Source organism: Lissotriton vulgaris, chromosome 2_2 (assembly GCF_964263255.1).
Source record: "Lissotriton vulgaris chromosome 2_2, aLisVul1.2, whole genome shotgun sequence".
In the NCBI taxonomy this organism is placed as follows: domain Eukaryota; kingdom Metazoa; phylum Chordata; class Amphibia; order Caudata; family Salamandridae; genus Lissotriton; species Lissotriton vulgaris.
Window position 1 is genome coordinate 89,134,459 of NC_141688.1, and position 24,421 is coordinate 89,158,879.

The window sequence follows — 24,421 nt, forward strand, 5'->3', positions numbered from 1 at the left end:
CACCCCGATGTCAACTCAGTCCCATCAATGGCCCTTACTGGTTCCGGTTGTTCCTTTAGCTGACAAGGAACCATCAACTTATCCGCCATCGATATATCCATGAAATTCCCGGTGGCCCTGGAATCAAGTAACACAGACACCGGGACACGGCTCTGCGCAGATATCAATAGCTGAGCGTTAATCACAAAATGCCGAGGGGCCTGATCAATCGCCCCCACCACCTCATATTGTACTGTCTTGTCCTTCTCCATTATCAGTTCTTTTTGTATGCATGCCACCTTTTTCCCAAACCCTGCTCCAGAAGGTTTCACGGGACAATCACGTGCAAAATGCCCCCCTTGTCCGCAATACAAGCACAAATTTTTCTCTCTCCTTCTCTTCTTCTCCTCAGATGTCAAAGGACCTCGTACTCCACCTATCTCCATAGGCTCGGGTGTGGCCTTATTCTCACCTCCCGCCTTTACCTCTGGTCTCACATAACCACCTCTTGAGTACTGAAATCGGCTACGTTCACCTCGCCGTTCTGTCACCCTATGGTTAAGTTTCACTACCAAGTCAATAAATGCCGCACAATCTTCTGGAGGGTCCACCACTTGAGACACTATGTCCTTCAATTCTTCGTTTAACCCTTGATAGAAAAGGGACGTCCTCTTCTCAGTTGGCCAATGCGTCTCAGAGACCAAGCGATTGAAGTTGGCTATGTATGACAACAAGTCCTGCCTGCCCTGCCGCAATTTCAACAGTTCGGCGTCACTGGCCTGCATGAACGCATGTTTGGCAAATAGACTATGCATTAAAACTTTAAACGCCTGGTAGTTGTACAACACCTGGTCGTTATTTTCCACTAACGGAATCGCCCATTGGGCCGCGTTACCAGCCAGATATGACAATATGAAAGCAATTTTAGCGGAGTCGTCAGGAAAGGCATTGGTTCTGCACATGAAGTGCAGTTGACACTGGTTCATGAAGGTGCCAAATTTGTCACTGTCTCCTGTGAATCTCTCAGGGGGGGCCAAGGGCACTGCCACAGGAGTGGAGACAGTTACCGCTATTGGTGAACCGCCGCTACCTGTACTAGATCCCGCTCCTCCAGTATACTGGAAGGTAGCTGGCTGAATCACTGGAGTAGTGCCCCTCTGCTGTGACTGTTCTCGGGCTCTTACAGCTACTAACTCCTGCTTCAGCCCTACATTCTCCTGCTGCAACTCTTGCACCTGTGCCTGCAGGGTATGGACGGCTCCCATAATGTCCTGCATAGAAGGGCCCCCCGTACCACCTCCCAGCGGATTCCCATCCTCATCCATGCCAGTCCGGGCAGTGCTATATTAACGTGGGCTCGATATTCTGTTAGATCCCCAACCGGCCCAAGCACTGCAGGGACGTAGCATGCACCAGTCCCCTTCTCCTGCCCACGGGACACCCACAGGAAAAACACTGTGGGTACACCTATGGACCAGAAAAGAGGGTGGTTATGTGAGGAGACACCAAGTCTACCACCCTTGTAGGCACCAGGACACTGCTCCCTCGTTCTTTACGCTTCTGCACCTGCAGCACAAGTAGAGAAAAACAACACCTTTCATATATTCAGGACACCACTATAACCAACCCCCAATGACCATGCCTTGTCCACCATGCAACCCTCCTCACCTGTGTCTCGGGCAGGCTTGGCCTCGTAAAGATGCTGGGTACAGTACAAAAATAAACGTTGTATTCCTGTCTCTGCTAGAGTGACTGTTGCAGAGGAAATGAGGGAGCGTGAGCAATGTCACTGGTGCTAAAAATAAGAAGGACGGGGAAAAAGGTCTGAGGAGGCACACAGCCAATACCAAAAAACCCCGTTAGCCAAATGATAATAACGAAGGGGCAGTGAGCAGGGAACCCTCCGATGCGCTAGCCGATCGGCGCTAGAGAAAAACAAAACCGCCGCGGAGTGACCCAAAACGTCACTTCCGCAAACAACAAGGCGGATAGCACTGTGTTCGGGGCGCGTTCGAAATCGCGTAGAAACACTGGACTTTAGCGTACTACAAACAAACACGCTGGAGTGTCCGGGAGCCCCCGGTTCACTCTAAACCAAAAATAAAGCAAAAACCCACAGTGACAAAAAGAAATAAAGAAGAAAGGAAGGGATTACCGGGATACCGCTAAACACCTAAAAAGGGGAGGAAAGACGGGGAAGAAACAAGAACAATGCCCAAAAAGAAGCAGTAACCCTCCTCACGAGCCCGTGAGAGGGTAAAGGTCAGCAACAAGGGAAAAGACCACAGGGAGGGAACTCAGCTCTGCAGCCTCCAGCAACCAACAACCAGGAAGTGAATCCAAACACTGGCAATATCGAGCAATGAGCTAAAGGTAGGACTGGCTATTTATCTACCTAACCCTGGTCACATGATAGCTAGGCATGGCCACTGAGATAGGACTAGCTCGATTCCTAACACTGCACACATTCTTATAATAGTGACTCATTACATTCTGGCCTATATCAACTTCCTGATTCTATAATGGCTATGTTCCCAGGTAGTCAGGTTCCCTGTTGCCTGGGAGAAAAAACACATATCTATATAAGGGTTCCTTATGTTTCGGCAATGTCACCAGTATACTCCCCATGGCTAGTCAGGTTCCCTGTTAGCCTGAGGTATTCTTTCTTTAGTTCCTATAGCCTTAAAGTGTGTATATAATTATGAATATCCTGTTTTTTTATAAGATTTTTTAGCACTTTTTTATACACAGGGTGTGTTATGGCTCTTTTATCACTTTTTAATGATATATTCTTTGAACAATATGAAATGTTTTTATCATGCTTTTTTATTTAACAAAATGAGGTTTTACCTAATTGTTTATAAAGCATTGATTTATCGTATTTATACAGGTTATTATATCATTTATTATAGCACTTTAGTCCTTGATGTTTTTTAGCACGGGTTAGTCAGCTTCTTTGCACTATAGACATGTACTGTTTTTGCACTGTCAATATCACTTTAGAAATTACCCGCCTATTCGAGTTTTAGATTCCCTGTTTTTACACACTGTTACATGCGCAAAATTATGCAGAAATATTTATTTTATTCTGCTTATTTATGCATTTATCCAGTAATATTTGATGGTATTTTTAATACTTGTCTTATTATTACAACTATTTATATTGTTATGTTTGCGTATTTGCACAGAAAGAATTCTAATACACAGTATGTTTTCTATGTCCATGGTCACATGACCTGGTCAGAGGGAACGTGTAGGCGGAGCACTGAGCAATATAAAACTAAAAAATGTTACAAACAGTATTTGCATGTGAGCAAGGGCTTGCTTAGCCCGAAAAGCGTAATGCACTTTTACCAGCTGAGCTCAAATAAAAGAACTTGTAACCTGATCCAGTGGTCCGTCTCCTGGTTTACGCTTCGCTGGTCCGAGGGAAGTGGCGTGGTGGAGTTTCGTTCATATATGTAGGGCTTATGGCGTGAATAAACCCTACTTATTTGACAGACCTGCTTTCTGGTGTGGATTCTTATGGTACCTGAGTGCGCGCTTGGAACGCCGTTTTGCCTGGATATTGAGTACCGGTTACCTCACCGGCAGCGCGCCACCCCCACTCGACGAGGGATACCCCATCGGGGTTGTCGTTGGATGTCATATATATATATATATATATATATATATATATATATATATATATATATATATCACCAAAGAATTCGCGCAACCTTTAGCAGCGTGAAAACCGGCCACACCAACATGTTTCAAAATCTTTATTTCCAGGCAAGACAGCATTATTCAAGCAGGGCAGCATGGCACGTTTCGAGGTTAGTCACCTCTTAATCATATGCACAGTTGTGGGGGTGGGATAGTTAGATATTTCAAACGTAACTCCAACATTGAAGAAGGACTCATGTCCATTCATTTAAAGAGGTAGTCTTTTCCCGTGTTTTCCAAGTATTTTCTGTTGGTAAGGTGTAAGTACTTGTTTCGTTTTTTTATATATATCTACTGTTTAGTACTTATAGTCTCTTTCTTTGGTTCACCTTAACTTTTGGTTCCGTTCAAAATAACTCCTTGTTCGGACTACAAGGTCCACAGTACCTCTTGTTCAATTCAATTTAATCTTCAATGTAGATTTTGGCAAATTATCCCAATGTCACTCTCTACCAAATGCTACAAACTTTTATTCGGTAAAGTACCTTTTCAAACTGCATTCGGTGTCCCAGGTGACATTGCAAGATTCCACGACCACCCCGGTCTTTTCACTCTTCCTTGCTTGCCATAGCGGAGTAAATTACATCTGCATGTTGTGCTTTAAGAAAAGTTCTTTCGGCAAACTCTGGCTGTTTCATAATTTCACATCCATGGTAAGGCGGGCCACTCAACGCGGTCCTTTCATTCAGCCTTTTCCATGTCCAATGCTTCAGCCGGCGGGTGCTGCTTACGTTTGTTTCTCACAAATATATCAAGGTTTTCTGACAAAGAAGCTCCACAGCCTTGCGAGTCGGGCCGGTGAAAGGTGTGTCAGGCACCTCAATTAATCACCAAAGAATTCGCACAACCTTTAGCAGCGTGAAAACCGGCCACACCAACATGTTTCAAAATCTTTATTTCCAGGCAAGACAGCATTATTCAAGTAGGGCAGCATGATGCGTTTCGAGGTAAGTCACCTCTTAATCATATGCACAGTTGTGGGGGTGGGATCGTTAGATATTTCAAACGTACCTCCAACATTGAAGAAGGACTCATGTCCATTCATTTAAAGAGGCAGTCTTTTCCCGTGTTTTCCCAGTATTTTCTGTTATTAAGGTGTAAGTACTCGTTTCGTTTTTTTTATATATATCTACTGTTCAGTACAGATAGTCTCTTTCTTTGGTTCACCTTAACTTTTGGTTTAGTTCAAAATAACTCCATGTTCGGACTACAAGGTCCACAGTGCCTCTTGTTCAATTCAATTTAATCTTCAATATAGATTTTGGCAAATTATCCCAATGTCACTCTCTACCAAATGCTACAAACTTTTATTCGGTAAAGTACCTTTTCAAACTGCATCCGATGTCCCAGGTGACATTGCAAGATTTTACGACCACCCCGGTCTTTTCACTCTTCCTTGCTTGCCATAGCGGAGTAAATTACATCTGCATGTCGTGCTTTAAGAAAAGTTCTTTCGGCAAACTCTGGCTGTGACTAATGGTTATTATGTGCCAATAAAGTGGTACTAACATAACATATTGAGGGGGGGGGACCTGTTCATGTACAACTCTACACTCTTGCCATGCCAGTACGGATTGTCCACTTTAAAAATAATTTTGTATATATATGAGCTATTGCCCAGAATCAAATTTCTGTTACACAAGAACCAGGGCAGATGTTTACCAGTATATACGTAAACTTAAACTAAAAAAACAGTTCCTGCACAAATCGACACCCATTGGTGCAGGGAAGCCAGAGTCTGAAGCGAGAGCCACAGAACTGACTGTTAGTGACATTGGACTATTCCATTATATGTGTCAACTGGGCAATGAGGATAGCCTAGGAACACAGGAAAGAGTTTTAATGAGTGGCCAGACAAAACCAACTACCTCATTTAAACCAAAATCCAAGTACATCCCTCTGGCAGCACATGATGGATTGGACACCTTCAGTGAATCATTGGTGGCGCAAATTAAGAAACTGGCCCACGCGAACAGTGATAAGAGCAAGAAATACACAAACCAAGAAAGGAAATTGAATCAATTGGTAAAAAAACTACAACAAGCAGAATTAGTAATCCGCAATTATGATAAAGGTGGAAACATTGTCTTATGGCCGATTAATGACTATTTACAAGAAGCATATAGCCAACTGGATGGCATCCAATGCTACAGGAAGAGCAATCCAATTAAATACAGGACAATGCAGGAAAATCTATGCAGAAGTCTGGTGGCATGGAAGGGACTAGGATTGTTGAGTGGGGATGAGTTTAAGTTCATCAAAAGAGATCACCCTCTAGTCCCCTACATTTACTTTATACCTAAAGTCCATAAGAGCCTAACTAGACCACCAGGAAGACCAATAATTGCTGCCTGTGGCGGACCATTAGAAAACCTTTCAAAGTACATAGACTATTTTCTACAAACACATATGAAGTCACTAGACTCATATGTTCAGGACACAAGTGATTTCCTGAGAAAAATAGAAGGTATCAAATTCTGATTTGATTTGATTCTGATTTGCTCTTAGTAACATTGGATGTAAGCTCCTTATATACATGTATAAAACATAGGGATGGCCTACGTGCATGTGAATATTAACTTGGCACTAGGCCCATGGAGCTTGCTCGTCATTCAAAGATGCTTTTAGAAATGCTATCATTCTGTTTGGAAAATTATTTTATGTTTAACAGCCAATTTTACCAACAGATTCAGGGTGTGGCCATGGGGGCCAGTTTCTCCCCAAGCTACGCCTGCCTATTTATGGGCTGGTGGGAGGAACTGGTCCTCAGGCGACAATTTGACCAATACTGTACATCCAATATAGTTTCTTGGCTTCGTTTTATTGATGACTTATTTATTGTTTGGCGTGGCTCAGAAGAAAGTGTTTTAAATTTTATACAGGAGATAAATGTAAATGATCTTAATCTAAATTTTACTTCTAGTATTAGCAAGGAATCGGTGACATTCTTAGATATGCAGGTTTTTTTATCTAACAATGTTCTTAGCACTACCCTTTTTAGAAAGCCAACGGCTGGTAACACTTTACTACATGCCTCAAGCTCTCATCCACAACACCTTATTAAATCTATACCATACGGTGAGATGCTTCGCATCCGCCGTATCTGTAGTAATGATGATGACATGGTTTAAAACAACAAGAAAGTTTAGTAAGGTTTGTGGAAAGAGGGTACAGTCTAATAATAATAATAAAAACCGCCATGAGAAAATCACAGCTTAAGTCTGGAAGTGAACTCCTGGAATATAACTGTAACAAGAGTAAAATCCAGAGTACAGATACTAATCCGATCAGTTTAATTCTGATATACTCCAAGCAAGAAAAATAATTAAGGAGTATAGTTAGACATAACTGGCATTTTGTTCAGAATGATCCAGTTATAGGTGATTGGATGCCCTCAAATCCATCAATAACTTTTTGCAAAGCTAAGAGCCTGGGGAACATTTTATCTAAAAACAGCCAGGAATGCTTTAGAAAGAAAAATTGGATGCCTACAAGCAAGGGCTTTTTTAAATACTTGTCATGTAAAGCATGTCAGTATCGGGTAAACATGAAGAAATATACTACTGTTATCCCTAGGTCAAGCAGAGAGATCAAGCAACATCTTACATGCAAGACTGAGTACTGTATCTACATTCTAGAATGTGAATGCCATCTGAGATATGTTGGTAGTACGAAGCTGCCGGTACACAAAAGAATCTTGCAGCATCTGCGAGCAATATTCAATAAGGATCAAACCTATCCGGTTGCCAGGCATTTTGAGGCATGTCACAATAGTAAACCTCAATGCTTAAAATATTATACAATCAAATCCATCCCTGTGACAAATAGAGGAGGGGATAGGGAGACTTGCATGAGCAGAACAGAGACCAACTAAATTCTAGAATTCGACTCCAAGTGGCCAGGAGGATTGAACACCACTGAGGACCTCCATACATATTTGTAAACAACTTATTTATGTATGAGGCTCTGTTTGTATGATCATTTAATGACACATGAAATTATACACGTATATACCATATATTTTTGGACCCTTTTGGAATTTTGGAATATTTATACTGCCTAGATGTAATGGTGTATTTATACATATTTATTCAATTCATATTAATGAATTTTTAAACATGAAACACTAGGTTTTTATTATCTCAGTATAATTATTGTGTGTCATGATTGATTTTAGCTATATATTTTAGGCATTAGGATAGGTTTTATCCATATGTCTTTTATTTGGCTAAAATTCTTAACATGTCACCGATTCCCATTTTATATGAGGTCCTATTTATAGATGGTTTTTATTTTGCACAGACGATTAAATACGTGTGTGTAGAATAAGTGTAAATATATTTTTATGTCCATAGTCATATGATCAACTGTATAAAGTTTACAATAACCCTGTCCCCAGCTAACTGATTATCCCCATGAAATGATGAGCAAACCGATATATCTATGAATGTTCATACCATATGATATTCAGGTTTTGCCTTGACTTATTGTAGCATGAGTCATTTTAAATTCTGTACTGTAGCACTATGTCACTTTATCAATTGAAGGGGATCCTTCTAAAAAATTGTGGCTAAAAGATACCTTTTATTTCTTAGAAAAGAAATATATCTAAAGTACCAAGTATCTTAGAAACTACAAGGCTCCAAGCAGAAAACAGGGAAATATACCTTTTGTAGTGTAAAGTGAATCTTCATTGGCTACAATAACCTTTTATGTATAAATCTGCCTTACAACTATGATTTGTTTCATCATGCCAAGATGAAATGTCCGAAAATATCTTTTGATCTTTTGTTTTTAGAAAAAACAGAAAATGTCTTTCAAAAAAACTTTTTTCACGTTTGGGTGGGCACGTGTTAATATTTGGATTTAATTTTTTATGTTGAATAGGCATATGTAGGAATATAAATGTTATGGAATCAAATGCATTTACGCAGTGAGAGGAAAATACAGTAATACTGATGAAATTTATAATTTTTATTACATGTTTCATGAAAACAGAAACTGTACTTTGAAGATACATTTTTATTGTATTTATACAAATTGCTTTTCCAATAATCATAGCATTTTAAACGCATTTATGCGGATAGTAAAAACTTCTATGTCTATGAAAACATGTGATGCACTTGCACTTTAAAAATGGGCTGAGCACAATGCATTGTCATGTGATCAAGGCAGCAGGGACGGCCGAAACGCGTAGTGGCAAAGCTGTTTTGGGAACAATAAATAATTGAATGCTGCAACAAGTTGGTCCACGCCTCGTATTTCCACTTTATGGGTGGAAATATATATATATATTACCTACTGGCGGTTGCCAGTAGGTATATATAGTTAGGACCTAGTTACCATAGGAAATCCCCAACATTCTATTGGGAATAACTTTGGCGCCGATTGAGGAATCTGTGTGTAATTTTCCAGAATGTTGGCCAGCTCTGCTCAGCTCCTTCCCTGAAAGTTTCGGGGGGATTCGTCAAGCGGGGGCTGAAAGGGGGGTCCCAAAACGTGTTTTCCCCATGTTAATTTCCATAGGGAACGTTAGACACGGCTACAGCCCGAACGGCTGAACGGAATTACACCAAACTTGGCAAAATGGTAGGGACAGGTATGCAGTAGTGCCTTTTCTGTATTTGGTGAAAATCCCTCCAGTAGTTGTTGAGAAAATTGAATTTGAGCAAATTATATATCTATATATCTATATAGTGATGTCAAATGAGATGTCATCAGTGATGTCATCAGTGATGTCATTTGAGATGTCATCAGTGATGTCACTGACTATGTCATGAATGATGTAATATGTGACATCATCAGCAGTGGATTGCGGGTGCGCGAAATATAGTTAGTACAACTAACTATATACGAGCAATTTCAATGTTTTTTTAAATGCTAATTCCTAACTATATAAGGCCTGAAACCTATGGTTTTTAAGTGAATATATATATGTATATATATACACATATATATATATATATATATATATATATATATATATATATATATATATATATATATATATATATATATATATATATATATATATATACAAAAGACATTCCTGCTCCAACGAAGAAGAGGCACGTACATCAGGTATGTAGGTATAAGGCTTATTTATTCAAAGTCAGGTCTGCCACGACCCCGCAATGACAGAGAGAGGCGTTTCGCCTGCGCAGCAGGCTTTATCAATCTAATTGGTGCCATAAAATTTCAGATATATATAGCCCGCCTCCTTCCTTCAGGTATGAATAGACATAAAAGATAGACTGTGCAAAAGCAAAGAAAAGTGGCAACACACACTTTTCTAAACATATGTATAAAATGCAAAGCTTGTATTGTCAGTAATTTAAGGGCATCAGCTTCCTAATATATGCACAGTAGAAATATTTGTAAGTCATCTGCCTCTCAATATGAACATGTTGTAATGGCCAGCCCAGGTGCTTAAATGTTGTTCTGAGAACATGCTGCCTTGTTGATGATAAATCAGATAATACAAAATAGAACTGCATAAATTAAAAGTGTTTTGTATACAAGTCATGCTGCTAATAATGTTAATACTTGATTGCATCCACCACATTGCCTCCTATCTAAGCAAAAGAAAACCTGTCTGGTTTACACAATATTGTTACACAGAGTGAAATTTGAACAATGCTTCCAAATGCATGCAGGAACAAACACATGAGGTAAACAAACAGATATTGGGCTTGTAACAAAGCCACGGGGCTCTAATTACACAGGATGTGTCTAATTTTGACATAAATGCCGGCCTCTGGGTAATTGCTACTCCTCCCAGCGGGACTGCAAGAACCATAATCCCCTTAGGCAGCCTTGCGTATTCCTGTTTGGTTAGCGAGTGTTTTATGTGGGAGTTTAGAATGAAAGTGCTCCTTGAATAGTCTGTGCCAATAACCGGATAATATTTCAAACAAGAGGGATGAAGTCCCTAATCAAGGTTACAGTTATGGAAATGTTGCAAGTGTCAATCGAGCAGCATGAAGTATAAAATAGTCATAGGCACAAATACGAGATCGGAGGAGACCGATGCAAATAAATTGGTTATGCCCAGCACACCTCACTGCATATGGATTGGCAATCACGGTGACCAGTCACCAATGTCAGACTAACTATAACGTCCCTGAACCGCAGCCACCCTTGTTTCTGTACGAATTCTCTGGCGGACCTGGGCTTACCGATACCTCGGAAAGAAAAAGAGCTGCAGAAGCAGCGCGCCGGTGATGCCCAGGTCAACTTTGCAGAGCGGGACCTCTGTAAGCATGTAACTGGTTCCCATGCACAATATCCACTAAAACCCCTCCAAATTGAGGAAGCAGAGGCCACGTGAAGGAATGAGATGGGAGCTTTATTCAGACAGCACAAGTAAGTTTTCTTGCATAATTCATTTCGGCCAGTTCTGGCCTTCCTCAGATGCGCTCCTTTCAGTATTCTCTTTTCCAACCGTTTTGATTCTTTCTATCCAAAACACGTTTGGCCCACTGTGACGCTGGCGCTCCTAGTTTAGAGCGCTGCTTTTTTCCAAATCGACAGGGCCAGTCGAAAAATATTGCTTAAGGTCCAACTCGTGGTTGGGGAATGAAAACGCACTCACTCGGATATAGATTTAATTAATCCAGCGGCTTAACAATGAGCCTTCTTTTATTTAAAAGAAGGCTCATTGCTAAGGCTCGACATCTCATGATCAAGCCTTTAGTGTAAGGCGAAACGCGTTGGGCTTTGGCGAGAAGCTGGGCAAAATAAAGCCGCTGGATTAATCAAATCTATATCCGAGTGAGTGCGTTTTCATTCCCCAACCACGAGTTGGACCTTAAGCAATATATATATATATATATATATATATATATATATATATATAGCTAGCCGCTCGTTGTTCAAAGAACACACCACACTCGCAGGGATAGCAGAACATCAGCTTTATTCTGCAGCAGCACACTGATTCGCTCAGGGTCAAGGAGGGAACCCCCGTTACAGAGGTCAAAAAGTTCAACCTGTGTTGTCCGACGCGTTTCGAAGGGCTGGCCTTCTTCCTCAGGGAAAGGTGAACTCTGAGTGGCTAATACAGGTAACTTCTTTATGTTTGAAGTCTATGACACGCCCGGTATCGGGCAGGGCAGATGCCGCGATGTCTTCTGGTACTTGTATGCCTTCCCAATGTGACAGCATATAGCGTCCCTTGTCTTGAGCCTGTATTGCTGCCAAAAACCACCAGTAGTGTACCCCCTCGCCTGCCATGCGTCATCCCGGTCATAGGAGTGAGGTCGGAATATTCCGTATACTCAACAATCTGGATGAATGTCCATTTGCGGCTCTTTTCCCGGTTTGGCATCATGGCGGTGCTAGGCGCATGCAGGTTCACTGCCAGGCTCCGTTTTCCATCAAGGCGCCCATGCACTCCTGTGGGCGGGTGCAGTAAAACGGTGATGGATCCGTTGTATAGATAGCCGCTCGTTGTTCAAAGAACACACCACACTCGCGGGGATAGCAGAACATCAGCTTTATTCTGCAGCAGCACACTGATTCGCTCAGGGTCAAGGAGGGAACCCCCGTTACAGAGGTCAAAAAGTTCAACCTGTGTTGTCCGACGCGTTTCGAAGGGCTGGCCTTCTTCCTCAGGGAAAGGTGAACTCTGAGTGGCTAATACAGGTAACTTCTTTATGTTTGAAGTCTATGACACGCCCGGTATCGGGCAGGGCAGATGCCGCGATGTCTTCTGGTACTTGTATGCCTTCCCACTGACAAAAACACAGGTTTCAGGGACGTTATAGTTAGTCAGACATTTTACTTGTGCAAACACATCGAAATTCAGCTGTTATAGTTAGCTGAACTAACTATAACTCGTGCCCCCGCAATGCACTGCTGATAACATCACATATTACATCACTCATGACATGGTCAGTGACATCACCGATGACATCTCAAATGACATCATCCTCCTAATCTCTGATGCACCTACTCACAACACAATATAACCTTTCATACACTCACTCCAAAGTTCATACTACCATTCTTGAAACTATTGACACACCAATACCAGTACATACATACCCACTCACTGATTCATAGGTCTACATATGTATCTACTCAGGCACTCATACAGCCAGTCACTCACCAATACAGCTGCTGATATATATCTACTCATACACCCATACAGCCACTCTATACACCGCCAGTCACCCATAGAACTACTCACACACCTACTCACTCACCCAAACACTCAATAACACAGCCACTTACTCACCCATACTGAAACACACACACTCACTACTCATACAGATACTAACAAATGGTTACTCCTTATAGTAGCTGACACAAGCACACACTCACCCATACAGCCACTCACACACAAAGTCACTTATATACTCCAACACTCACATATTCTGCCTTTCACATATGCAGTTACTCGCCCACATACTACTGAGATATCCATTCACTCACCGGCACAGCCATATGCATACTCTCTCGCCCATACAGTCCCTTACAGATGCACTCATGAACCCATACACCCAGGGATTCACCCACTCATATATCCATGCACCCCTTCACCCATTAAAACAGACACTCATGCACCCATGTAGGTACTCAGACAACTAATCAATACCCCATATAGACACCCATGTATTTACTCACCACCCCATGCAGCCACTTACATTCCAACTGACAGAATGATAAACACATTCACAGATTAGTCACCCACTCATACATTCACAAGCACAGGTTTCATCACTCACTTATACAGTCAGTCACACCAACTAAATCATTCATACAGACACTCATACACCCCTTTATTCTTCAATATACCTTAGTATATATATATATATATATATATATATATATATATATATATATATATATATATATATATATATATATATATATATATATATATATATATATATATATATATATACACACACACACACACAAATATATATATATACATATATATGTGTATATGTGTATAACATTCTTAAACTTTTTAGTAACAATTACTCACTGGATATCTGATGTCATCAGTGATGTCAAACATCATCAACTTACTTTATTCGGTTTTCCTAAATTTACAAAGAAACATAAAAGTACATATTTAAGACATTTGATTAAAAAGAGGAGAGCTTATAAAATATCATTATCTTTGAACGATAAAAAACTATTAAAAGAATTTACAAAAACAGTATAAAAGGTAAAAAGGTACATAAGACATACAGTGCTATAGTTGAGGAGCAATGGACAAAGGCTGATAATTTCTCAAACAACATAAGGGATGAATGGAGACAGAGATGATCCCATCCGGTGTAATGCAACATCACTACTCAAAAATGTTCCTATGTCTAATACAGAGTTTCAGAAAATGTGCAATATTTTTTCTAAAACACTCTGCATCCAGAAATTGTAAGGCGAGAAATGCAGGTCGGCATTGTCTGATACCTAAAATCTTTAAAATGGGTATTACCCAACTTCTCCTTAATTCCTTATAAAATTTACAAAACAGCACAACATGCAGGGATTACTACGCAGATACATCATCACAGGGGCAATTTGACACGGTTCTAGCCCATTCATTCATTTTTGGGAAGGATATCAAATGATGGAAAATATTCAGTCTGAACAAACCTATCGTATCCACTTAGATTATATGTCAGATAAGGTTGAATGGTTAAGGTAGTCTGAATCATTAAATTGTGTTGGACTGAACATGTGTTTACTTCCCTCAAAGCCTAAGCCCTTCCAGAAGGCTCATGCACTGTTTTTTAAACAGTTCATAGGAATCTGTGCTATCAGAGCTGGAGTCAGATAGTATTCAGTGATGTAATTTGAGATGTCATTAGTGATGTCACTGACCATGTAATGACTGATTTAATATGTGACATCATCAGCAATGCATTGGGGGTGTGTGTGTTATAGTTGGCTCTGCTAACTATAACGACTGAAATTCTCTGGTTTTGTACGAGTGAAATGTCAGACTTACTATAACGGCATTGAAACCTGTGTTTTTTTCAGTGAATATCTAAGGTTTTTTAAATGCTAATTTCTAGCTATAACATCTCTGAAACCTGTGGTTTGTTCAGTGAATTTCTAAGGTTTTTTAAATGCTAATTTCGAACTATAATGTCCTTGACACCTGTGGGTTTTTTCAGTGAATTTCTAAGGTTAGTTAAATGCTAATTTCTAACTAAACCTATATAGTTAAGACATGCATAAAGATGAAGAAAGGTGCAGAAGGTAGCAAGTTACGTGCTGAAAGTGGCAAGAGGGGTGCAGAAAGAAGCCAGAGAGGTACAGAAAGAGGAAACCAAGTTGCAGAAAGAGGCAAGAAAGTTGCAGAAAGAGGAAGATAGGGGCAATTTGACACGGTTCTAGCCCATTCATTCATTTTTGGGAAGGATATCAAATGATGGAAAATATTCAGTCTGAACAAACCTATCGTATCCACTTAGATTATACGTCAGATAAAGTTGAATGGTTAAGGTAGTCTGAATCATTAAATTGTGTTGGACTGAACATGTGTTTACTTCCCTCAAAGCCTAAGCCCTTCCAGATGGCTCATGCACTGTTTTTTAAACAGTTCATAGGAATCTGTGCTATCAGAGCTGGAGTCAGATAGTATTCAGTGATGTCATTTGAGATGTCATTAGTGATGTCACTGACCATGTAATGACTGATTTAATATGTGACATCATCAGCAATGCATTGGGGGTGTGTGTGTTATAGTTGGCTCTGCTAACTATAACGACTGAACTTCTCTGGTTTTGTACGAGTGAAATGTCAGACTTACTATAACGGCATTGAAACCTGTGTTTTTTTCAGTGAATATCTAAGGTTTTTTAATGCTAATTTCTAGCTATAACATCTCTGAAACCTGTGGTTTGTTCAGTGAATTTCTAAGGTTTTTTAAATGCTAATTTCGAACTATAATGTCCTTGACACCTGTAGGTTTTTCCAGTGAATTTCTAAGGTTAGTTAAATGCTAATTTCTAACTAAACCTATATAGTTAAGACATGCATAAAGATGAAGAAAGGTGCAGAAGGTAGCAAGTTACGTGCTGAAAGTGGCAAGAGGGGTGCAGAAAGAGGCAAGAGAGGTACAGAAAGAGGCAACCAAGTTGCAGAAAGAGGCAAGAAAGTTGCAGAAAGAGGAAGATAGGTGCAAAAAGAGGCAAGAGAGGTACAGAAAGAGGCACAAGAGGTACAAAAAGAGGAACAAGGTGTGGAAAGAGGAAAGAGAGGTGTAGAAAGAAGCAAGAGGAGTGCAGAAAGAAGCAAGAAAGGTGCAGAAACAGGCAAGAGAAGTCCATAAAGAAGCAAGACAGGTCCAGAAAGAGGCAAGAGAAGTGTGGAAAGAAGCAAGAGAGGTGCAGAAAGAAGAGAGTGAGGTGCAAAAAGAGGCAAGAGGTGCAGAAAGAGGCAAGAGAGGTACAGAAAGCAGAAAGAGAAGTGCAGAAAGAGGAAGAAAAGTACAAAAAGAAGCAAAAGAAGTGCAGAAAGAGGCAAGAGAGGTGCAGAAAGGCAAGATAGGTGCAGAAAGAGGCAAGGTGTGCAGAATGAGGCAAGAGAGGTACAGAAACAGGCAAGAGAGGTGCAGAAAGAGGAAGAAAGGTACAAAAAGAAGCAAAAGAAGTGCAGAAAGAGGCAAGAGAGGTGCAGAAAGGCAAGATAGGTGCAGAAAGATGCAAGAGAGGTACAGAAAGAGAAACAAAGGTACAGAAAGAGGCAAGTGAGGTGCAGAAAGAAGCACAGGAAGAGGCAAGTAAGGTGCAGAAAGATGCAAGAGAAGTGCAGAAAGAGGCAAGAGAGGTGCAGAAAGAGGAGGAAAGGTGCAGAAAGAGGCAGAGAGGAGCAGAAAGAGGTACAAAAAGAGATAAAGAGGTACAGAATGAGGCAAGTGTGGTGTCGGAAGAGGCAAGATAAGTGCAGAATGAAGCCAGAGTGTTGCAGAAAGAGACAAGAGAAGTACAAAAAGAAGCAGGAGAAGTGCAGAAAGAAGCAAGAGAGGTACAGAAAGAGGCAAGAGAAATGCAGAAAGAAGCAAGAGAACTACAGAGAGAGGAAGAAATGTGAAGAAAGAGGAAGAAAGGTACAGAAACAAGAAAGAGAAGTGCAGAAAGAAACAACAGAAGTGCAGAAAGAAGCAAGAGGTGCAGAAAGAAACAAGAGAGTGACAGAAAGAGGTAAGAGAGGTGCAGAAAGAGGCAACAGAAGTTCAGAAAGAGGCAAGAGAAGTGCAGAAAGCAGAAGAAAGGTGCAGAAATAGGCAAGAGAGGTACAGAAAGAGGAAGTACGGCACAGAAAGAAGAAAGTGAGGTGCAGAAAAAGGTAAGAGAAGTACAGAAAGAGGCAAGAGGTACAGAAAGAGGCAAGCGAGGTACAGAAAGAGGGAAGAGAAGTGTAGAAAAAGGCAAGAGAGGTACAGAAAGGGACAGGAGAGGTGCAGAAAGAGGCAAGGAGAGGAGCACAAAGAGGCAAGAGGTATACAAAGAGGCAAGAGAGGTACAGAAAGAGACAAGCGAGGTGCACAAAGAGGCAAGAAAAGTGCAGAATGAAGCAAGAGAACTGGAGAAAGGAAGAAAGGTGGAGAAAGAGAAAGAAAGGTACAGAAACAAGCAAGAGAAGTGCAGAAAGAAGCAAGAGAGGTGCAAGAAGAGGCAAGGGAGGTGCAGAAAGAGGAAGAAAGGTGTAGAAAGAGCTTAGTAGTTTCTTGCTGAGCACTCCAGTTCCAAAGTTGATGTATCATATACAGTATCACTCCAAGTCTCCAGTGATTAAACAGGTAGTTCAAAATCCAACCAATAATATCTAGATAGTTTCCCAAAGTCACTTCAGCTAAGACACCAAGGATCATCGTAAATCATAGTTCCAATTTATTGACAATTCTTCCAATCAATATAGGGTAGTTACAGCAACCAACACGTGTTTCATCAGGCATTCATATCATGCCATACCGAATTCTTCAGGGCTGCAAGCCACGAAGATGAATTTAGCAACATAAAAAACTGTACAAAGAACTGTACTTAAATTCGAAAATTTACACATAGTCAGGTCACCATCTACGTGAAGAGACATAGTCCATAAGTGATCATGTTGAAAAGAAAAACACCTAAATGAAGATGTGCAACCCGTGGTGTCTATAGTAAACATAAATGGACCCAAAGCCGAAAGTAAGTCAAGGTAATACATATTTAAAACGACTTTACCAAAATGAGTTGTCTCCTTGAAAAGAAGCAAGTAAATCTTCAATATGTAAGACAGGATCGAAATCTGAAACGATAGAAACCCAACCTTACTCTCGCATCTGCCGCGGGCTCACATTGCACAAGTACTCCCTAGTAATTATACTCACTCCACTAGTCCAACGTTATATTTATATCGAGGTATGTGTTCACTGTCATATCCACAGAACTGGCGCCACAATTGACATGGCAATTCACCTTAATTGAGGTGAGTGGGAATCATGTATAATATTATTATTGAAGACTAAGCCACCACATTATAGGTAGTCTTACTATTCGTTATAATTATGTTTACTACAGGTGATTTATGATGCACATGATATGATTGTGGTGCCAGTTCTGTGGATATGACTTACTTTCGGCTTTGGGTCCAGTTCTGTTTACTATAGACACCACGGGTTGCACATCTTCATTTAGGTGTTTTTCTTTTCAACGTGATCACTTATGGACTATGTCTCTTCACGTAGATGGTGACCTGACTATGTGTAAATTTTCAAATTTAAGTACAGTTCTTTGTACAGTTTTTTATGTTGCTAAATTCATCTTCTTGGCTTGCAGCCTTGAAGAAGTCGGTATGGCATGATATGAATGCCTGACGAAACACGTGTTGGCTGCTGTAACTACCCTATATTGATTGGAAGAATTGTCAATAAATTGGAACTATGATTTACGCCGAGCCTTGGTGTCTTAGCTGAAGTGATTTTGGGACACTATCTAGATATTATTGGTTGGATTTTGGACTACCTGTTTAATCACTGGAGACTTGGAGTGATACTGTATATGATATATCAACTTTGGAACTGGAGTGCTCAGCAAGAAACTACTAAGCTTGTTGTACCTGGAACTAACGTTTTGGGATTGTAGGGAAGTGGGGTGACCTTCCCTTTCTTGCTTTGAGAACCCTGTCATTGTGTATACTTTACTATTTGCCATACTTATGCTGTGCGCCTGAATTCTTACCTGGTTACCTCCATTTTTAAGGTGTAGAAAGAGGCAAGTGAGGCACTGAAAGAGATAAGAGAGGTCCAGAAAGAGGCAAGAGAGGTTCACAAAGAGGAGGAACAGCACAGAAGAATAAACAAGTGCAGAAAGAAGCAAGAAAGGTGCAGAAAGAGGAAGAAAGGCGCAGAAAGAGGAAAGTGAGGTATAGAAAGAAATAAGAGAGGTACAAAAAAGAGGCAAGAGAGATGCAGAAAGAGGAAGAAAGGTGACAAAAAGCAAGAAAAGTGCAGAAAGAGGCAAGAGGTGCAGAAAGATGATGAAAGGTGCAAAAAGGCAAGTGAGGTACTGAAAGAGGCAAGAGAGGTACTGAAATAGACAAGAGAAGTGAAGAAAGAGTAAGAAATGTGCTAAACGAAGCAAGGGAAGTGCAGAAAGAAGCAAGAGAGGTACATAAAGAAGCAATAGATGCAGAAAGAAGAGAGTGAGATGCAGAAAGGCAATTGAGGTGCATAAAGAAGAAGAAATGCACAGAAAGAATTAACAGAAGTGCAGAAAGATGAAGAAAGGTGCAGAAACAGGCAAGAGAGTTATAGAATGAGGTAAGTGAGGTACAGAAAAAGGCAAGAGAGGGACAGAAGAGGCAGGCGAGGTGCAGAAAGAAGCAAGCGATGTACAGAAAGAGGCAAGAGAAGTGCAGAATGATGCCAGAGAGGTGCAGAAAGAGGCAAGAGAAGTGCAGAACGAAGCAAGAGAAGTGCAGAAAGAAGCAAAAGATGTGCAGAAAGAGGCAAGATAAGTGCAGAAAGAAGCAAGAGAACTACAAAAAGGAGTAAGGTGCAGAAACAAGCAAGAGAAGTAAAGAGAGAAGCAACAAAAGTGCAGAAAGAAGCAAGAGAGGTACAGAAAGAATAGAGAGGGGTACAAAAAGAGGCAAGAGGTGCAGAAAGAAGCAAGAGAAGTGCACAAAGAAGCAAGAGTGGTACAGAAAGAGGCAAGAGAAGTGCAGAAAGAACCAAGAGAACTGGAGAAAGGATGAAAGGTGGAGAAAGATAAAGAAAAGTGCAGAAACAAGCAAGAGAAGTGCAGAAAGAGGCAAGAGAGGCACAAAAAGAGAAAGGGGATACACAAAGAGGCAATTGATGTGCTTAAAGAGGTAAGAGAGGTGCAAAAAGAGGCAAGGGGGGGTGCAGAAAAAGGAAGAAAGGCACCGAAAGAATCAACAAGTGCAGAAAGAGGAAGAAAGGTGCATAAAGAGGCAAGAGAGGAGCAGAAAGAGGTGCAAAAAGAGGCAAGAGAGGTACGGAAAGAGGCAAGAGAAGTGCAGAATGAAGCCAGAAAAGTGCAGAAAGAGGTAAGATAAGTGCAGAAAGAAGCAAGAAACAATGGTACAGAAAGAGGCAAGTGAGGTGCCAAAAGAGGTAAGAGAGGTGCAGAAAGAGGCAAGTGAGATGCAGAAAGAGGAAGAAAGGCACAGAAAAAATCAACAGAAGTGCAGAAAGAGGCAAGAGAAGTACAGAAACAGGCAAGAGAGGTGCAAAAAGAGGCAACCAAGTTGCAGAAAGAGGCAAGAAAGTTGCAGAAAGAGGAAGATAGGTGCAAAAAGAGGCAAGAGAGGTACATAAAGAGGTAAGGGAGGTGCAGAAAGAGGCAAGTGAGGTGCAGAAAGAGGAAGAAAGGCACAGAAAATATCAACAGAAGTGTGGAAAGGCGCAAGAGAAGTACAGAAAGAGGCAAGAGAGGTGCATAAAGAAGCAAGAGAAGTGCAGATTGCAGCCAGAAAGGTGCAGAAAGAGGCACATGAAGTGCAGAAAGAAGCAAGAGAACTGCAGAAATAGGAAGCAAGAGAAGCAGAAAAAAGCAGCAGAAGTGCAGAAAAAAGCAAGAAAGGTGCTGAAAGAAGCAAGAGACGTGTAGAAAGAATAGAGTAGGGTACAGAATGAGGCAAGAGAGGTACAGAAAGAGGCAAGAGAGGTACAAAGAGAGGAAAAAGGGTACAGAAAGAGGCAAGAGAGTTGGAGAAAGAAGAAGAAAGGCACCGAAAGAATCAATAAGTGCAGAAAGAGGCAAGAGAAGTGCTGAAAGAGGAAGAAAGGTACAGAAACAGGCAAGAGAGATACAGAAAGAGGAAAGTGAAATGCAGAAAGGGGCAAGAGAGGTACAGAAAGAGCCAATAGAGGTACAGCAAGAGAGGTGCACAAAGAGGAAGAAAGGTGCAGAAGGAGGAAGAAAAGTGAGGAAAGAAGCTAAGATTAGTGCAGAAAGAGGCAAGAGAGGTACAGAAAGAGGATGAAAGGTACAAAAAGACAAGTGAGGTACTGAAAGGCAGGAGATGTACTGAAAGAGTAGATAGAGGTGAAGAAAGAGGGAAGAGATATGCAGAAAGAGGCAAGACAGGTGTAGAAAGAGGCAGGAGAGGTGCAGAAAGAGGAAGAAAGGAACAGAGAGAGGAAGAAATTCACAAAAGGAAGCAAGGGATGTGCAGAAAGAAGCAAGAGGGGTGCAGAAAGATGCAATAGAGATGCAGAAAGAAGAGAGTGAGATGCAGAAAGGCAAGTGGGGTACAAAAAGATACAAGACATGTACAGAAAGAGACAAGAGAGGTGCAAAAAGAAGCAAGAAAGGTGTGGAAAGAGGCAAGGGAGGTGCATAAAGAGGCGCGAAAGGTACAGAAAGAGGCAAGAAACATGCAGAAAGAAGCAAGAGATGTGCAGAAAGAGGAAGAAAGGTGAAGAAAGAGCAAGAAAGGTTCAGAAGAGGGAGAAAGGCACAGAAAGAAGCAAGAGAAGTGCAGAAAGAAGCATGAGCGGTGTAGAAAGAAGCAAGAGAGTAGAAGAGAGTGGGGTGCAGAAAGAGACAACTGAGGTGCAGAAAGAAGAAAAAGGTGCAGAACGAAGTATGATGGGCAGAAAGAGGAAGAAAGGTGCAGAAGGAAGAGGAAAAAGAGGTGCAAAAAGAAGCATGAGAGGTGCAGAAAGAAGGGAGGTACAGAAAGAGGAAGAGAAGTGCAGAAAGAAGCTAGAGAAGTACAGAAAAAGGAAGAAAGGTACAGAAAGAAGCAAGAGAAATGTGGAAAGAGGCAAGAGAGGTGCAGAAAGAAGCAAGAGAAGTGCAGAAAGGGGAAGAAAGGTGCTGAAAGAAGCAAGAGAAATTCAGAAATAAGCAAGAGAGGTTTGTGCACCGTTAGTACCAATTTAACACCCACATTTAGCAATAAGTAACAGGTGACCACTCCAGCTTTGCAAAGGGCCTTCCACCACGCTGTAACACGTTTTTATAACATTTGAGCCATTTGATCTAGAAACAAGATTTTTTTAGTTCAAATCTGCAGATTATGCAGCAGATGATGGATTATGTTGCAAATGCAGGAAATGTATAATTATGTGAAAATTCCCAGTGGCCCTCCTCATATGGAGAAGTGTGGCTCACTGGTTAGAAGCGGCAGACCCTGAAGCAGAGGTCGGCCCGGGACCAGGGTTCAATTCCCGACGCGGCAGGGTCTTGGGTCAATGTCCGCGGACTCGATAATTCTCGCCTAGGTGCCTACGCTAACCATGGGTCCCACTCTACAACTCTGGGCAATAGCTTGCTTAATCTCCACAGCGGCCCTAGCAGCGCCGGGGATGCCTGGCTTCACCTTGGGGGTGCCCTCTCACAGGGAAAGCCAGGACGGGTTCCCCAGCGGTATACAGCGCCAGGACGCCACGTAACGAGGTAACAGTGCGCTTTACAAGTATACATACAATACAATACAATACATACCTCTGACTCGGTCTAGAAGTGCACCTCTGTGGTTGCTTCTGTTTTTGTGTCTCATTGAGTTTATAATTTAGCTTCTATGGAAACGAGGAAGACTAAACCTGTGGTTACCACTCCACAACACAGACTACCCTACCACATAATTACTCTCCATAACATAGTCCCACTCCACATAATTCCTATAGACTAAATACCATATACTTTCTATCCACATAATCTAACTACACAACATACCACATAATTCCACTACACACAACATACATCCACTCCACTTAAAAAAGAATTAGTAAAAAACGTTTACATTTACAATGTCAATAGCTCTAAATCTTGCAAATGCGAGACCTATTGCATTGCAAATGTTTGTTTAACTAGTAGTCACATTTGCAGAGTGGTGGATAAAGGGGGCTAGGCCTCCAACCACCATTCAGGAATTCCACTACATAGGACTTACAGGAGGTACCATGAGGGCTTCTTGGCACCCAACGTCCCTCAGGAGTAAAGTGGACTTCATCTCCCAACCAGTAGTGTGCCAGGAGGCATGTTTGTAGAGTGGTGGAGCAAGGGGGCAGTGGTCTCGGAAGACCTCTTAGCAATCTTACTATGTGGGACTTACTGGAGGTAAAAGGTAGGCTGGTTGGCCCCTTAGGACTCCCAGCAGTGAAGGGGACTTCAATCCCCATCCAAGAGTACGCCAGGGAGTACGTTTGCAGAGTGGTGAGCAAAGGGCCAACTACCCGTCCTATTACCTCCAGTAAGTCCCACACAGCAGGCTTGCTAAGTTCTGATAGCAGGCCAAACCCCCTTTGTTCACCACTCTGCAAACGCGATCCCTGGCGCGCTCTTGGATGGGGATTGAAGTCCCCTTCACTGCTGAAGGGGACTTCAATCCCCTTCAGGGGCCAACCAGCCTACCTGTTAACTCCAGTAAGCCCCACACAGTGGGATTGCTGAGAGGTGGTCGCAGGACACGCCCCCTTTCTCCACCACTCTGCAAATGCACCGCCTAGTGCGCTCATGGTTGAGGGATTTAAAAATAAAGCTTTTTTTGCCCCTGGATGTCCCTGTGGGACCCCCTGAGCAGGCCTAGGGGATCAGGGTATTTCTACCCTGCCCCCTTTTCTTGTTTCTAATCCTTTTTTACCTTTTTTCTTGTGACTCAGTTCAACCGAGTCACAAGATTGCTGCCAACACTTCCTTGTTTGAAGTGTTGGCAGCCAATCAGATCTCAGGAACAAGATCGGGAGGGTTTGCGGATCCTTCACGGGGAAATATGGATGTCTGTAAATATACACATTTCTCAGGAACTACTAAAAGGATTTACACTATTTAACAAAAAGAGTCTACTCTGAACCAAGAGCTACCTTTCTGCCAAATTTGGTGTAATTCCGTTCGGCAATTGGGCTGTAGCCACAGCAACAGTTTCCTATGGAAATTAACATGGAGTAAAGCGTTTTGGGACCCCCCTTTTTTCTGGGCCCCCGCTTGATGAATCACCCCGAAACTTTTAACACAGCAGCTAAAGTGAGTGGGCCATTAGTTTTAAAAAATTTACAAAAATTTGGCAAAAGGAATAGAATAGAAACAAGGTCCTAACTATAACTTCCTACTGGCGACCGCCAGTAGGTAATATAAATGAATTGACTAGACATTCTTGTGGTTACATCAGCCTTTGAATATCCCCTAGATTAAAATGTCTCTGAAAAAGCAAAGAGTACCCCAGTCATCTAGCTAAAATATAAGTAGACAGCATGTTTTACAATTGCATTTTGTTGCAATTGAGTGGCCACTAACATCCAGTTCACTACACA